Here is a 14,756-nt window from a genome sequence, read left to right as displayed (position 1 = left end):
GCCACTTGTGTAAAGTGAGTAGTGAAGCTAGGATTTGTACCCAGTTTCAGCAAAGTTCATGCCTCTAACCCTTCAGCTGTCTTCTGCAGGGAGTAGTGGCTCAGTAAAGGACTGATGATCATTGAAACTTGATGGCATAGAGTAGTTGAAAGACAGTAGATAATTCCAAATAATGAAAAATGAAAAAACAATTTATTTTTTTTTTGTGGCATGTAGTCAGAGAGACAGTTAGTGACACATGGAAGCTTATATTCACAAATTCTCTCATTCACCTTCACTGTGCCCCACCCTTATTCAATGAATTTTCAATGAATAAAGAACTTCATCGAAAGTCATGCATATGTGCAAACTATATGGACATATGTGTTTGAATTTGTGTGGAAATATGTGCCAAGGAGTGGGCCACCTCTTTCTGCTAGGTCTAGAAACATGTGCATATTTGTTAGACTTATTGGATATGGTGTGTGTGTGTGTGTGTGTGTGTGTGTGTGTGTGCAGTGTATTGTGTGCATGTGTGTGAGTGCGTGTACACAAATCCTGAAGGACTTCAACCAGCTATAAAGAACTGCCTGCTTTCCGCCCCCCACCCTCATTGATATATTTGTACCAAACACTGATATTTACTTTTCATCACCTCTCAACGGAACCTGAATGGGTTTTCTTCCTGGGAAGATTATGGCTAAGACACTGGGCTGCTTGGAGCCCCTATAAATCTGCTGCAGTCATAAGAGGTTTACAGAGAAAGAGAAACAGCAGCCACAATGCAATCCCTTCCTGTCTTTTACTTTCTAGCCTGATACACAGCAGCCCTTGTATGCACACCACCCATGTAACCACCTCACCTCTCTCCTAGAGCCCCTCATGGAAGGTACTAAGGGAAGAAATTTTACTTCTTTACCCCCAAGTGAGACTTTCTATTTGGGCCATCCTAGAAGGAAGAGAATTAAAAACTATACCAGTGAAGGAATTTAGATTTGAGATTGTCAGAAATTGGTCATTTGTGAAACTAATTTCATGGAAAGCAATGGGCTTTGACAGAAGCAAAGTTGGAAAGAGGAGTTGAATGTCTCTGTTTACATGTTTAGAAAACCTGAAGCAAACCTCCTGAAGGGGGAATGATCTGCACATGATTTGAAGGCAGACACAGTGCAGGAACTGCCCCACCCCCCCCACCCCGCTCCAATGCCAGTACTTGGGAGACTTTTTTATGAGGGTTTTTTATGACAAACTTTACTTTACATCTGACATTTCACAGCATCTCTTGTCCAGAGAAGGAGGAGATACAGATATTACATAATATAGCATCAGTACATTGAGGAAAATGGACTATGGAGACGGAAGAAGAGATTTCTCCCTTTCCCAGGTATGCAAATTACCTGACTTAATTTGTGTAGTGTGTGCTTTTCTGTGTTTGTACTCTTCTCGGGAACAAGATTAAGAAGTCCTGTCATTCTTAAGAAATGACTCAGTGGGGGAAGAGAGGAGATGAGAGACATATAGGTGGAGGTATAATGGATATGCTGTCCCAATTGAACCTTACACCCCTTCAAGAAGACCAAGTACAGGAAAACTGGGGATAAATGGAAGTTGAGCTAGGACCCAGGTCCTGGCTCCTGTCTTCCATATTCAAAGCCTCAGCTTTTGCAGTTTTACCTTGAAGTTCACTGGTCCTTGCATTTCACTCTCCAATAATGAATAGAAGTTAAATACCAAAGATCCTCAGCGTCACCAAATTTTCCTTTCCTTTCCATTCAAAGCAAAAACAAAATTGGCACTTTAGGTTTGGAATCAGCAGGCCTTTTCCCTAAGACCTAAATAGTCTGGCCATCAGCAGGGACAGATCCCTCAAATTCCTTCCCAGAGACCAACTAGCCCAGAACAGCTATTCTCTTGTGGTCTTCCAAGGAATTATTAGCCCAATAGACTAGGAGGGATCCCTGGCATGGTACAGGCCAACTGCTCCATGGTGGGTTGGACACCAGAGGGGCACTGGTTCCCAGCTGACTCAACAAAATTTGTCACTGAAACCCAAGTTCAGCTGCCCATCATTTCTCCAAAAGCCAACACTCAAGAGGGGAGGTTTGTTTGGAAAGGAATATGAGCTTTATTCAGGAGCCCATCTACCTGAGGAGAAGGCAGACTCTTGTCCAAAGAGCAACTCCCAGGTCTCTGCCTGGCCCAGGGATTTTAAAGGAACTTAGGGCAGTTAATCAGCAAAGGGAGTACAGTGGTCCCTAATGTTGCTTGATTACATGCATACTTGATAATATCAGATACAGATGTTATCTCAGTTCTGGGAAATTGTGCAAGGGGGTCTAGTTCCTTGGTGCACAAGGGTGGGTGGTGTGGTGCAAGTTTCTGTATTCTTTTTCATGATGTGCAGAAGGCTCTGTTCTTTTCTAAGAAAGGATGCATGATTTATAGGTATACTAAGAAAGGTTAGTTAATCATGTGGGCTCAGGGTGCTGGTAAGGGATTAAAGAATAGTGGAAGATTTTCCCTGGGACGGCTCCCTTGGAGATGATTAGCACTTCAAATCCTTCGATGCACAGGCTCAGCATTTCATCGTTAGTATTTTGGCTGAGGTCAGCAGCATTAAAGGTTATTAAAGAACATCTAACCTGGAAAGGGACAATAATGGGCCAAGAGGGGTGGGAGTCAGGGTTGGGGCAAGTGAGTTCCATGGAGTCAAGCAACCCAGAGATCAAGTTTCCAGAAGTTTTCACAACTGAAGATTTGTGGCTGAAAGAGACCAGGTTTCTGTGTCAAGGACAGCAGGACTGGAAGTGTGTTGGGGGAGATAATCACCACGGAGGTTGGGAGATGGAATGTGGTTGCTTTCCGTGGGTGGACACTTTGCTGATGGACGTTTTACCTGTCTTTTAATCCTCCCAGAATTATTAGGGAAATGTTATTAATTGAATCTTACAGGTGATGAAACTGAAGATCAGAGAGTTTGTATCAAGTGCCCAAGGTAACAGAGCATATTAAGAAGCAAAAGTAGAATTTGAACTCAGGTCCTTGGCTCTGAGCCATACCACTGGGAAGAAGGTTTATAATTTCACAATACAACTGGGCAGAAGGTTTTATTCTTTTCTTTTATGTGACTGCCTTAGCTGAAGTTGTGGGAGTGGAAGGTGAGGCGAGGAGTGTCAGATAGGTGCTCAAAAGTGTCTGTTGAGAGAAGGAATGAGTTATCTCTGCAGATTCCATTTCCATGGTGTGGGCCAGAGTCCTACAGACTCTGTGGCAGGAAGGGGAATATAACAAAGGAGTTCCAGTATGGGCCCAGAAACTGAAAATATGTTTCCTGTGGGTTTACATGTTTTCTCCTGGATATTCTAGATCTCTAGAATCTAGAGGACTGGGCACTGGATTTTTAGAAGAAAAGAATATAGTGTACATGTGTACAAGGGTGTTTGATGAGTGTATGAGAGTGTATAAGTTTGCATGTGCATGCCCTTCTGTAAATGTATAAGTTCATGAATATGTGTCTTTGTGTTGCATACATGTGACGGTGTGACGTATAAGTGTGTATATGTGAATATTCTGAGGGTATGTTTGTGTGCATATATATAATTGTGAGTATCTGTGTGTGTGTGTATCTGCATGTGTGCAGGTGCATTTGTACATGTGTGTATGTGTGTGTGCTGTCCCAGTGAAGCCTGAAGACTCATAGCTGAAGATGTCTTTGATTTGTGCAAACTTCTGCCAGATTTCAGGCTGTGGTATGGGGTGGGGTGAAGCAGGAAGCCAGAAGAGAAAGGCTGTCTGTACTTGGGGTGTGAGAGGTTGGGTAGCCTAAGCAGTGGATGTCTCTGTCCTGCCAGGCACAAGGGGATGGCATCAGGGTCCCAGGTCTGAGGCTTGGTGGAGACTGGTTCCTGAGGCTTTAGCTCAGGGCTTGCATTAGAAGAGCTCAGAGGCCCTGCTCTGACCAGGGAGGGCCATAAAGAGATGAGGACAGGGTGGAAAGGTAGACAGACAGTGGAGGGTTCAGACATACTTTCTGTACCCTCCCACCCCCAAGATTTGGGATGATGTAACCAGGCTGCAGTTCCTGGCTCTATGCTCTACCTATTCTGTCTGAGGCCATAGAGTCCTCAGAAGTCTTTGTGAACCACCTTCTGAGGCTGGGATGACCAGAATCACAGTGAAAACTTCTTTCTGGCCAGTACCACCCAGACAGGTCCAAAACAAGTCCTTGTCTCTTTGAGGCTTCTGGTAAAGCCATATGTGTTTTCTTACTGAATTTCACACAAGCTGAGGCTTTCAGACCCCTTGTGCTGGGAAGTTATTACTGAGTCTAATTCAAATCCTCTTTTTGCACTTTGTGCCCAATAAGCCCAGGCTGAGTTTGTAAAATTGGAGCCCAGCACCCTCACCCCCAAGAATGGAAGAGGTTTCTTCTGGATAGAGAAGTATGTCAGAGTGTAGGGACATTGAGAGGATATGGGGCGAATCCTGGTGGATCACAGATGGGTCAGACCTTTCCTGGCAGGAGGGCCATGGTCAACAGGGCAGATTCATAGAAGAGAGATCAGAAACCACCAGTTTTTCCTGTTTTCCCTGTGACTCCAAGTAGTGCCAGGGGAAACTGTGGCTATGATACGAGGAACCAAGGATAGAGCCAGGAAAGTTCTTACCTGTGTGAAGATTTGAGGAGCCTCTGGAAACACAAGACAAAGACCAAATGATGAATGAGGAGAAGTTCCTCTTGCAGCTCAGGAAGTAGGAAGGGAGGTGCGGGGGCTGTGGGTCTCTGAGGGACAGAGGGGTATGTGTGCTGAGGGTGAGGGTGTGCACAGCATGGTGTTTGTGGTGTACGTGTCTGTGCTCCGTGGTTAACTGTCCTTTGTGCAGCAGTCATGTATGTAAACATACATAAAATGGGAAAAGGTATAGTTTTGACATGAGTTTTATAAACCTCGCATTCTGAGCTGGCTTCCCACTGGGGACTACAAAGTAGTCTTTTCTTTTATGAGCAGCAGTCAGCACAAATGGGAAGACCCTTGTATTGGGAATTAAAAAAACATGGGTTCCAGTTCTGGCTCTAGTTATCAGCTGGAACCCTGTGAAGCATCACCTCTGAGGCAGGATGTCATCTGTTCTCTGAAAAGTGGTACACCCCACAGTACTGGGACCAGAAAATGGAAGGGGGCTGAGTAGGTGATGGCATTTCAGGGGCCAATGAGAATAGGGATGCCAGAGGAGAGGACTGCAGGAGGGATTTCCAAAATCAGAAATTTGTGGGTTGTTGCTGGAGCCCAGGGCTCCCCCAGCCTGGGAGCCCAGCCCTATCTCAGTGCCTGGGGCCCAGGGCTAGCTCTGCAGAGAGAGTCATTCTCTGCCACCCTCTTGTGGCTGCCCAGGCTTCTCAGGTCTCTGCCAAGAAGTTTCCCTTCAAATCCAGAAAGGCTTGCCACTCATCTCAATGGTAAAAATTGCATATATCAGGAAATGATGTTTGGTCATCCAACCACGTCTTTTCCCCCATCTCCCCTGGTTTCAGGAGGCACTCACGACCTCATTAACACTGAAAAAGTCTTCCTGATATTTAACCTTATTTGCCATTGCCTGAAGTTTTAAGTTTGGCTTTTGGGGATGTACAGTGGAGACAAGGCGCTGAAATCAAGATATTTGAGCAGACAGAGCAATTTCTCTCCCTTCTTGGATTCCATCTCCAACCTCAACTTCCAAGTGTCCTTGAAAGTTTTCAAAGAAAAAAAGCAAGGATAGTGACATTCCTGGCAAAAATGAGTCTGGAGTGGACCAGGCACAAGGAGCCTAGGCTTCTAAAGATTTGCACCTGAGCTCAGTCCCTCAGCCTCAGCATGAAAATGGATTGGCAGGAGCCAGGAGGCAAGAGAGACAGGGATGCTGGAGGGAGATGAAATATTTGACAGATGCTGACAAAACTCCTTATCTGCTAGCTCTGGAATCCCTTCCCAGATTTGCACCTGAGCTCAGTCCCCAGCCTCAGCATGGAAATGGATTGGCAGGAGCCAGGAGGCAAGAGACAAGGATGCTGGAGGGAAATGATATATTTGACAGATGCTGATGAGACTCCTTATCTGCTAGATCTGGAATCCTTTCCCACACACCAGGCTGCCCTGACTCTTCCCTTTCAGTGTTCAGTGCTCACTAGTGACTGCCTGTCTTTGGGGAGACTCCCCGGAGGCCAAGTGTCAAAGTGTCATTGGGTGGGCAAGGGGGAAGAGGAGGAAGGAGGAATGCCAGGTAAATTACTGAGGAGGAGGTGGAATGACTGGGATTTGGGCTGGGATTCCATGATCACTGGAGTGCTTGGAATGCTTGGCAGGGGAAACTCCAGGGGGCAGGTACTGAGTTGCTGATAGTGAGTGAGTGGGGCTGGGGGTAGGAAGGAATATTGAAAGGGATTGAATTCCACTGATTTAGGTTCTTCTTTTGGGAGACCTGGTGGAAAATGAGCCAGTGACTTTATTTCCTATATACAAGAGAATTTCATATATATATGAAATATATATATATGTATATATACATATACATATGAAGGGTTACAGAGGCCTTGAGGTGATAAAAGAGTGACACATAATTTGTGTTCTCCTTCCTGTGTTTGAAGATATGCTACATCTCCTCCCTGGACGAGTTGCCCCATGTAGGCCTGTCTGAGGGGTGCAAGGAGACATTGGGAAGTTCTGGCCCATCATGCACAGGCAAAGCCCCCAGGTTTTATATTTTGCACACACCTCTCACTTCTGGCAAAGTACCTCCAGCAGGCCTCCTGACTCTCCTCACTGCACTTCCCATAGAATGCACCAGATGCAAAGACACCTGGCTCAAGGGGACCTTAAGTGCACTCCCAAAATTTCCAATGGCTCCCATTGGACTAACTGGGGAGTGGAAAGGGGAAGATTCAGGACCTGAATGGCCAGCATAGCCAGAAATGGGGCAAGCAAAATCTGTTCCCCCATTTCCCCTCATCTGCTTCTCAACAGCCTCTTTTCCTGCCCCTCTCTCCCTCCTGCAGCAAGAGGCAACCTCCCTCTCCCTGTGTCTCTGCACACCCACCTCCATCATATTACTTCACTTCCTCTGTCTCCCTCTGTCTTCTGTCCATTTCTCTACTCCCTGCTCCACTCTGTTTCTCTCCCTCTGATTTCAGTTGAGCTTTGCCAATTCTTCTCCATCTCAGTCTTTCTCTAACTCACATCTTGTTTCTGTTCTCCCCCGTCTACCTCCACTGCTCAGAGCAGTCCTGCAGAGGGAGGGGTGTCTCCCCCAAGAGGCTGGTCTGGGATGAAACAACCCTGTGGGGAGGTGGGGAGGTGGGGAGGTGGTCAGTGAGTGATTTTTAGGGTGACTTTGTGTCTCTCTTGTTTTATTTTTTTCAACGTTTTTTAATTTATTTTTGGGACAGAGAGAGACAGAGCATGAACGGGGGAGGGGCAGAGAGAGAGGGAGACACAGAATCGGAAACAGGCTCCAGGCTCCGAGCCATCAGCCCAGAGCCTGACGCGGGGCTCGAACTCACGGACTGCGAGATCGTGACCTGGCTGAAGTCGGACGCTTAACCGACTGCGCCACCCAGGCGCCCCTATGTCTCTCTTGTTTTAAGTACAATGAACCTATTCCATGCAACCATCTTCTTCACAGGAGCACTTACAACTGCTGCTGCAGGTGCCTGGTCACCTGGCATCCTCTGTGGGGATTGGCTTCACAGCCTGCAGCACAGCCCTGAGCATCCTCACCAGAGACACATGTTTGTCCTTTAGGGTGGATCCAACTTTTTAACACTGCCAAGTTTTTTTTCTGAGTCTGTAGAATAAAGTGAGAACCCAGCTGGGAACCAGTATTTCCAGTTAATATAAGGTGAGTGTGAGAAGACACAGTGGAGGATGTGTCTTCTTCCAAAATGGCTCTGAAAAGTCATTCTGAAGGGGCAGTTTGCAGGATGTGACAGAAGGAGTCATTCCTGGTGTTTGCTGGAGTCCCAGTTTAATATTCCTGTCTGTGAAAAACAGGTAGTAGTGCTCCCAGGAGCATTCCCAGCCTGGTACTGGAGGGTGAGGCCTGCATTTTCCTGAGATACTCAGTCCAAAGGTCCTGCCCTTGGGGGTCTTATAGACACCCTCCCTGCAACTAATATGCAAAATTACCTGGTGACACTCAGCTCAGACCAACAAGTGCAAAGGACCAAGGCAAATTCAGAATCAGATCCAGTTAGTTGATTAGGGAAAGCTACCTGGAAGAGGACTGTTATGAGTGGGATGTAGAAGGAGAAACCCAACAGGGCATGGGATGGAGGAGGAAAAGAGGAAGAGAACCTTTCTCTGTTGTTTCTGAAGCAAAATGAGCAAAACTTAAGCCAGGCAGGAGAGAGCTTTGCTTGCCTGGAATAAACAGTTCTATTGGGGAACCAGCAAGAAGGGGAATAGAGGCAAGCAGATGTGGACAGCCAGGCTGGGTTTGTGTGTCTCTATTCTCACATGCCAGAGAACAGGGCCTTGTCTTCTCCTCTTTTGGGATGCTTTCCTTCCCCCTGAGGTGGTTTCACAGGGGGAGTCTAAAGAATGGACACTGAGAGGTGCTGAAAGTTTGAGATCAAACAGGAGAGGGAGGCCTCGGGGGATAGGACAGCAAACTAGGATTCTGATGTGTATCTCTTACCTACAGGCTGTGTAATCCTTTTTGAGAGTGCCATGGCTGAGGAAGGAAATAATCATCTCCTTCCTGGAGCTGAGGGTTAGAGGGGAATTAACCTCCTAATGTTTAGATCTTTTATTCTCTTATGTGAAGCACATCATCTGGATTTCAATCCAACGGGCAAAGAAATAACAGCAAAAAGAAGACTTACCTTTTCCTGTTTGGGGTGTGTGTGTGTGTTTCTCTGTTTTTAGCATTTACCTACTGTAGCTCTAAGGAAATCCTTTCCAGAGTGTCTGATGAATTTGTTTTGCTGAAATTAAACCCATCTCTTTAGTGGAGGTAGTTTCTGAAGCTCAGGATCTGGTTCACTCTTTCATAAAAGATGTGTGTCTGTGGGGGAGGAAGAGGGTAAACTTGGAGAAGAAGTTTAATTACTTAGTTCCTGGTTTTAATTACATGTAAATCCTGGACACACTGAAATTTATTAAACTTCTAAGTGTCCATGGGAGTGGGATAGACCTGGTGGGTGTTGCTCTCTTGTCTTCTCTGCAAGACTTTTCTGGAAGTTTCCCTCTTCACTCACCCTCCCTCCTGCTCCTAAAGAGAGTCCTTGGGTTCTGGATATAACCAAACATCTTACCTCTGAGATCTTCAAATGTGGCTGGCAGGGATGGAGGCAGAGAGAAAAATTCCCTTTAGATTGCTTGTGTTAATGTTCTTAGGGTCTCCCCTGGCCCTGAGAGGAGCTGGGGAGCTAGTCTTTGCAGAGTCCCAGGAAAGCCTGGGAAGAAGGCAGGGTCCAGATTGCCATGCTAAGTCTCAGGTCTTCACACACATGTTTGTTTGCTTCATTGCTTTTCCCTTGAAACCTAGATTCAAGCATGTATACTGGCCTGAAGGTTTCTAAACTCTGCCTCAGTTTCCCCTTTTGTAGGCTGCATATGCATATTTTGGGGGGTCCTTTAGCAAAAAGCTGCTTGAAGGCATTGATGGTGATGCTCAGAAGGTGATTACATTGTTGACTCAAATTAATTGACCATCACTAATACATTATTTGCTTATATTTTGCATGGTGCTTATTTAGCTCTCAATGCAGACATAGTCCCAGTCCTTACCCTCTCCTCCCTCTTCTCCATGTGATCCCTAACCTTTCTGTTCCCAGCACTTTCTCAAGACCTTGTCAGCCTGGCTTGCCTGCCTGCCTCTGTTTCTCTTTCTCCTTGGCCCCCACTTTCCTTTGCACTAGTTGTGTCAGGCTGCATTCACTTTGAAACATTTAGGGCTGATCTTTAGGGTCTTTTGATTGCAGCATTGTGGAGGACATGGTAGGGGAGGCAATTTTCATACCCATGTAGGGGTCTCTGGGATCCCCAGGTGGCACAGGGAGGGAGCCGGGGGTTAGCAATGGCAGCAGCTTCATCCTGTCAGCTTTATGGGTGCACCCCTCACCCAGCAGCACCTGAAAGGGGACCAGGCTCAGCAGAAAGACAGGTGGTATGGAAGAGGATCCCAAAGCAGGAAATTCTCTAGGCAAGGACTATGTTTTCCTTTATTTCCTCTAGCACAAGCTGAATACGTTATTCAGTTACAATGTGCTAAGAACGTTGAGTGAGTGTCTCTGGAAATCCCTGTTGGTAAAGCTTAAGCCAGTTCCCTTTTAGTTTTATTCCCGGAGTGATGGGAAACAGGTGAGGGAGCAGGGGTGGATGGTGGTGGTAGAGGAAACTAGTAGGAGATTTCTCAGTGGGGCATTGGGGGTTGCTTCTGTCAGTGTTTAAAGGGCTGCTGAGGAGGCTCTTTAGCTGGATCAGGGACTGGCCTCCAAATTACCACAGGCTCAACTCCACTTAGCTCCCCACATTCTCCTCCTGCCAACCAGTACAACCTCTATACCCAGGACTCTGGAGAATTTATTTACTTCTAAATTCACATCTTGCTGCCACAAAGTCTCCAACAAAGTCCCAATTAAGCCCTCACTCCACCAACTCACCCAGATATGGCCCCACTAGTCTTCCATTCCCCACCTCCTGCTTTCCTTCTGAATTCTGTCTAATCCAACTCCTTCACTATTTCTCAACCTGCTGGTGTTCCCCGCCTCCCCAAATGCCCAGCCTCCCCAAGGGCCCTATCTCTAGAGGGCCCCTGCCAAGCTCCACTTCAAGTGCTGACTCTGCTTAGCCAAGCCTTTCCCTGTCCCTGGGTTTGGCTTGCACTTTCTTCTCAGGTCTTTCTCCTTTGAGAAATAAAAAGTTCATGGGTAAGTGATTTCTCATTTTTATAGAGTTGACAAGGAAACTAACACAGATCCAGAGAGGAAAAAGGCTGGGCTTGGAGTTCTGCTATGGGGGTTGCATATTTCATGGCTGACTTTGCTTTGGGGGGTATAGATAGATCAGAAGCCCTGCAAATTTGGGAAAAGCAGGTAGGTTTTCTGGGGTCAGAGTGATTTGGAGGCCTACACTCTGTTCTCCTCCAGACCAGAAAGGTTCTCAGCTCTCCTGAGGAAAATATGAGTTAGGAGAGGTTATTCTTTGGCACTTCTCCTACTTAGTCCTTCTCATCTCTTTGCCCTGCCCTCCTTCCTGGCCTTTCCTTCCTGTTATGGTACAGAGCTTGCTTTATTCATCTTTGTCTTTCCCACAGGGCCCAGCACATAGTATGCTTAGACATGTTCTTTGAATGAAGATTCTTTCATCTGACTCTGCTGCCTCCTTCATGTTTTGACAAACTTTCTCACTTGAGATTCTGAAAGTCTCTATATCATATCTTCTTAGGGAGGATATTGGTGTGGACTTTGCAGAATATCAGGTCCAGTTTTATAAGGTGGTCCACCATCACCAGAGAGGAGTTGAAGATATTCTTCCCCCATGCTGAAGGAGCAAATTATCTATTTTTTACAGCTGTGAAGGTATCTCTGTGCCTTTCTTATCTAATTTTAAAAAGTTGTGGTAGGATTGATTATAAGCCAGGTCAGGCTGTAGGAGGAAAGATTACCAAGATCCCCTGGGGTGTGGCTGCCTAGTGGTCTTTAAAACACTGTATGAAGACTTGTCTGAGTTCCCAAGTATATTGTAAATGAGCCAGGGCTAAATAAACCTTGAAACTTAATGGCTCTGTTCTTTCTCTTGGAATCTATCAATTTTATGTACATGAATTTATTAATTTATAAAACCTTGGTGGAGAAGCCTGAAATAGGTCTGGCTTCCTGGGTCTCCAACAGGCCATTTGTTCTTACCAAAGTACATGTTTGCAACTCTTTAATCTAAGGCCTTAGAGTCTTAAACTCTTCTCCACCCTTCTCTGCTCCCAAGACCATGTACACTGTGGGAAGTACTCCAACACCAGAAGTCCAGACAATGCTTATCCATGCATGACACCTATTTTATTGCTTATATGTGCCAAATGTTGATTTCAAGGTTGTCTTTCTCTTGCCCTCTAGAGTTTCTTGGGAATGATTCTCCATTATCAATTAATATGTGTTATATGCCCTCAAAGGCAGATTCATTTTAACCTTAGTTTAAGCAAAATCATGTGGAAAGTCCAGTATCTTTAACCAAGTATATTTCAAATTGATAAATATGATTTTTGGATTATATCTTTTGGTTTATCCTTGTCCCTTTTTTCTTTTATTAGCACAGAAATCACAAAGCAAAGTGGGGATTAAAAAGAACTAGTGAAGAGGGATAAAGAATATTCCTTAAGAATTGGTGCCCAATGTTCTTTGTGTAGACTATGTTGCCTGAGCTGGGGTGAGGCAGATGGATCTTGGTGGAAAAGTCATATTGATCTATATTTGGGTAAGAACTCAGGACATTGTGGCATAATACAACTTTAATATGACTCAGATGATCTGTTCTCTTTCCTACAGCAAAACAAACACAACAATTAACTTTCCAAGGCAGATGGTAGTGGTATAGAACAGCTACCTAGGGCTATGACAGGAACCAAGCACACTCTGGTGAGAGAGGACACAAGAAAGAGACAGCCAAGTAATTTCATGGGAGGACAGAAGGACACAGTTAAATATATGAAGGAAGATAACCAGGGACATAGTCAGCCTTTCCTAAGATACTTTATGTGTAGCATATTACTGAAGGTGTATATTGGGAGGAGGTACATAGCAGAAGGAGCCATGAGCTCCGACAATCCCTAGCTGCAATTCTAAATGTGGAGACGAGGTATAGTGATGGATGGGGCACTGGATGGATTTCTAGAATATGTGCTGACAAGGAAAGGAAGGACTTGAGGGGGCAAACAAACCTGTTTGCAAGGCTTCTTGGGGAAAAAATGAGCATGGATCAGTGTTCATTGTAGACAAAGGCCGTCATATGTTATAGTTTGGAAAATAAGGTGGACAGGATTTCCTTCTACTGCTTTCTCCTGAGGATTTTTATTAGGTGTTCATTGTTGACAGGATTCAGGGTTAAGAAAAGGGAGTTGAGAATCATAGGGGGAAATAGGGAGGAAACTGATTTTCACTGTTGACATCAGTGTATCACATCACTTTCTAATCCCTTAATTGCACATCTTTCCTGGTTTTTCCCAGCCTTTTATGATTCGTGTTTGAAAAATGTCATTTTTATTTTTTCTGGTAGCCCATCTAGTTTCTGAAGGTCTCTAGATGCAGAAGCTTATGCTTTTCTGACTTGTCGGGTTGATCATCATGTTTTGATGTGATGATAGAAATGTTAAGAATTTCCGAACTGGATTCTGACTTAAAATAAAGATGTAAATGTGTCAAATCATGAGTGACAAGTTTTGCATTTCCCTGTTTTCTCTGAAATTATCCCAGAGGGACTAGGAAAAACCACCTTGTTCACAACCATACCAGAATGATACTAGATAATATGGAGTCTATACAGCCTCTAAAGAAAAGCTGGCTACCTGATTGTTTACCCAAATAATGGTGTAATGATACTAGTGTAGAGTGTGAGTATAGCAAGAACTCTATAGATATTGTGAGAAGGAAGCAAAAATGTTTTGGTCCACATTTACATAGATTTTGGTCAACATTTCAGTGGATGGATTTGGTCTATACACAGTTGGTGTGAAGCATGAAGTTTACATCAGGATGGGTTTTTACTGACTTGGAATTCAGCCTCTGCCAGACTGGGAATGAATTTGAGAGGTGTAGGGCTCGGGGTGGTCATGTAGGTAGGAGAGCTGGAGGAGGTGGCTGTGTTTCCTCTTGGTCTAAGGAGCAGACAGTTTGGGGGCTGCCATGCCCTCAAGTCTTGGTTAGTAATATTTACTTATAGAATTAGGGTTTCTAGTCTCATTGACAGACATGAAGCAGGTCCTACCCTAGAGTGATTTTATTTTAGATGGGGAGACAAAGCCTGCTTCCAAGTAACATGCAAACAGAATATAGTACAAAGTAAGATCATGGGTGGGAGGATGCCTGGTAAGTGGTCTATTTGGTGAGGTTGTTCTCAAAAGACCCCTAGGATACAAGTTTGGATATTTATTTTCTTTACTATAAGCTGAATTTGGTTAGTCCAGCTTTCTTTCCAACTTTTCAGGGTAGCTATCTGACTTTTACTTCTCCTTCCCTAGGGGAGAATTTACATATTTATTATTACTGCAATGATATTTCTCTCTTTTCCTTTCCTTTAGAGACCATGGTTGAGAATAATAATAATAATTATATTTTTATAATATATTATATTTAACTGGATCTGTCTAGTTGGGTAAACAGAATTTACTGATTCAAGGTGTGGGTGGAGCTTGTTTTGTGTTTTTGGTGGGGGGCAAGGAAGAAAGGCATAGATACGCTGTATTTATTGGGTAATGTCCAAAGTTGAAGATGTAGCTTGAACCATGTTTTGCTGGGAAACAGTTATACACAATGCCAAGGTGGGGATATCCATGCAAGCTTCATCATCCATGTAACTTTCTCAGGCTGACCCATGGAGTATACAGAAAGATACTCACTAGTTTTACCAACCTGGAAAATTAGGTCCTTACTACTCTTACTACTACTCTTACTTTCCATCAACTAGGAAGATATCTGGGATGTTGACATGCCTTTGCCTTGACTATTCATTTCTGACTTAGGAATACCCTTCCTCATTTATACTTTATGTATTTTTTTAACTTATTTTGGCAGGTGGGTAAGTATTGAT

At 44.7% G+C, this 14,756-nt stretch overlaps 1 protein-coding gene and 1 pseudogene across 3 annotated transcripts in view; both read left to right on the top strand.

Annotated features, from left to right (window-relative positions):
• The window catches only part of LOC132694622 (uncharacterized), a 205,100-nt gene that overhangs the window by 57,386 nt on the left and 132,958 nt on the right, over positions 1–14,756 (top strand). The window lies entirely within an intron of this gene.
• LOC132694621 (cationic amino acid transporter 3 pseudogene) overlaps positions 1–14,756 on the top strand; it is a 90,460-nt pseudogene that overhangs the window by 57,944 nt on the left and 17,760 nt on the right. For both annotated transcript variants that reach the window (XR_013556838.2, XR_013556839.2), the window contains exons 2-3: positions 1,256–1,363; positions 11,406–11,539. The product of XR_013556838.2 is annotated as a cationic amino acid transporter 3 pseudogene, transcript variant X1 (transcript). The remainder of the gene's footprint in view (positions 1–1,255; positions 1,364–11,405; positions 11,540–14,756) is intronic.

This window comes from Panthera onca, chromosome B4, assembly GCF_046562875.1.
Source record: "Panthera onca isolate mPanOnc1 chromosome B4, mPanOnc1 haplotype 2, whole genome shotgun sequence".
In the NCBI taxonomy this organism is placed as follows: domain Eukaryota; kingdom Metazoa; phylum Chordata; class Mammalia; order Carnivora; family Felidae; genus Panthera; species Panthera onca.
This window is presented reverse-complemented; position numbering and strand designations above follow the sequence as displayed.